Below are 2,461 nucleotides of genomic sequence, written 5' to 3'. Positions count from 1 at the left end.
GCTTGTGTTCAAGAACTTTTTTATTCTACAGAGTATTTATGTTTTGAGTACGTAACCTAAGGAAGCCAATATAATCTGTAGTATGAGCCAGCATTGCACTACAAAGAAGGTGACGTACCATAACCTCAGGGTCATGAACATTAGAGAGAAAATTTTACACGTTTAGCTGATACTGTCAGATGTAACTTAATGAGAACAGCAGGTACAGATTTGTTATTTTTGCTGAAGGATACATGACAGACTGTTGCTAATGGAAACATTGTCTAAGGGGCACAGGGAACTGATCATTGTTTTGTTATGGTAGCAGGACTGGTCACAGTCTGCTTTACGTAAGATAGATAAAATATCCAAATTCTGACATTTTTCCTTTAGTTTTGCACACAGATGATGTTTGAAATGCAAAATATAGACATTGCTTTACCAGAAGGTCCATTTGATTTGTAATCTTCTTATCAGTGTTTGGGGCTTTGTTAATGAGACAAAACGATGACTTCTAATCACAGTGTAACTGGTCCCTTACATATAATACAGAAAGACAGAGAGAAAAGCCCATTTGACAGCTCACTTGGTAGAGTTGAGGACTCTAGTGGGTGATGCTGAAATCCTTAGGTTGCTGGTTCAAAGGAGGATTTTCTTATGCTTGAATGAAAAGCTTAACGTGATGCTTATTCTTGGGTCTTATATGCACGTTATAGTTTCAACATCTGTGATTGTGCTTGGGTCTAAGTCATGTAAAGTTGGTCACAAGAATGTGAACTTCATGGTCAACATTGGCAGAACGGTGCTCACAAATTATCACAGGATCACTCTGAGACTCAGCCCCTGTCTGCATACAGATACTTTGCAAAATAAGCTTGTTTTGTTGTGTGTTTTGGCCTTTTGAGCACACATAAATGTTGTTTTAGATCAATGAAAGTAGAGCTTTTGAAAAACCTCAAGGTCAAGATTTTCAAAAACTCAATTTCTGCATTTATGGAGACAAAGAAAACAGATTTTGTCTCACGCCTTCAGAGGTGTTTGCCTTTGTCTTCTTTTTTGATGTAAGGCTGGCTGTGTGTGCAAGTGCTTGTTGTTGTTTTTTGCATTTTCATGTGGATGTAGATATTTTTCAAAATCATTGTGGAAAAATCCTCAGAATACCCTTGTGTAGATGTTAGCATTTCCAGAATCTTAGTAAAAACACTGTGTGAGTAAGAACTCAAAGTTTTCTTTCATCCAAAGTTTAGAAGTTACCAGAGTTCAAAATGTCCAGTGCTGAAACCGTCCAACTTTAGCCTGTACAGGGTAGCGTGCAGGTGGCGTATGGTACACAGTAAGATTAAGAAAAGTGACATGAAGATGAGATGTTTTGTCCTTTGAAAGCCTTAAAGCATTGTCATGTTTATTAGGGAAGCACTGTGTCTAACATTTTGGCTTAGAAACAATTTAACTTTGGCAATAAGTGAGAAATCGTACATTCTTTAAGTCATAGTTAAGAACTTACGAGAATCAAAATGTACCAGCACAGGGTACTTCTTGTAGTAGCTGTAGGGTACTCATTGACACTAACCAAACTTTTCAAAACCTTTGATGTCTTTCTATTAGTGTCTGGTGCTTTTGTCCATTCAATCACTTTGGCGGTAAATGTCTAGTGCTGAAGTTCTCCAACTTTACACAGTACTGAGTGTGTAGTTGGTGCGTGGTACACAGTAATGCTAACAATGTTTCTGCTCCCTTTATGTCAGTATTTCTTATTTTTTTAATTTGTTTTTTTTAAATGAGACGCAGCTATTCCATGTGATCACAATGTGAGTGGTCAGTTGAAATAATGCCTCTGGATCAACACAATGTTTTAGCAGGTACACCCACAACCGATAAGTGAGGGCATGTTCTGTCAGCACATTGACTATAAAGCACAGTGAGCCATGCAGACACGACCCTTCGATAGCTCAGTTGGTAGAGCGGAGGACTGTAGTGACATGAACAGAAATCCTTAGGTCGCTGGTTCAATTCCGGCTCGAAGGAGTGTATTATGTTGTTTGGGTGAATGTACTAAATGTGCAGCATTAGTAGTAATAGATACATGTGTGAACTTTCTTGGGTCCAGGTGATGTATACTTCCTTAACACAGGATTGCTGTGACACTCTGTGCCTTTCCACACTTAAACAGATACTTTGCTAAATAGTAGGCTTTTTGTGTCATTTAATTATTTTTACTTTAATTTGTGTGTTTTGGCCTTTTGAACACACATAGGTTTTGTTTTAGATCACTGAAAATAGACCTTTTGAAAAAACTCCTTTAATTTATTAAATACAAACATTTTCCAAATTTATTATTATTTTAAGTGAGACAAAGCTACAGCATGTGAATACAATCCAGTAAGTTATTTGCATCGTAGAGCAAAAAGAGGTAAACAATGAGCAAGTGTATAATCTGTCCGCATTGGCTACACAACACAACCCTTTGAGCAGAAGACTGTAG

The 2,461-nt window shown here is 37.4% G+C and overlaps 1 non-coding gene across 1 annotated transcript; it reads left to right on the top strand.

Moving 5' to 3' along the window:
* Positions 1–1,917: 1,917 nt before the first annotated feature.
* trnay-gua (transfer RNA tyrosine (anticodon GUA)) lies at positions 1,918–2,004 on the top strand. Its single transcript is given in 2 exon segments — positions 1,918–1,954; positions 1,969–2,004. It is a non-coding gene; the product is annotated as a tRNA-Tyr (tRNA).
* Positions 2,005–2,461: the final 457 nt, after the last annotated feature.

This window comes from Aulonocara sp. 'chitande type north' Nkhata Bay, linkage group LG18, assembly GCF_057382095.1.
Source record: "Aulonocara sp. 'chitande type north' Nkhata Bay isolate Kocher_YH1m ecotype deep benthic linkage group LG18, A_spYH_male_GT1.1, whole genome shotgun sequence".
NCBI lineage: Eukaryota > Metazoa > Chordata > Actinopteri > Cichliformes > Cichlidae > Aulonocara > Aulonocara sp. 'chitande type north' Nkhata Bay.
The sequence above is the reverse complement of the archived record's forward strand: the minus strand, read 5'-3'. Positions and strand labels throughout refer to the sequence as shown.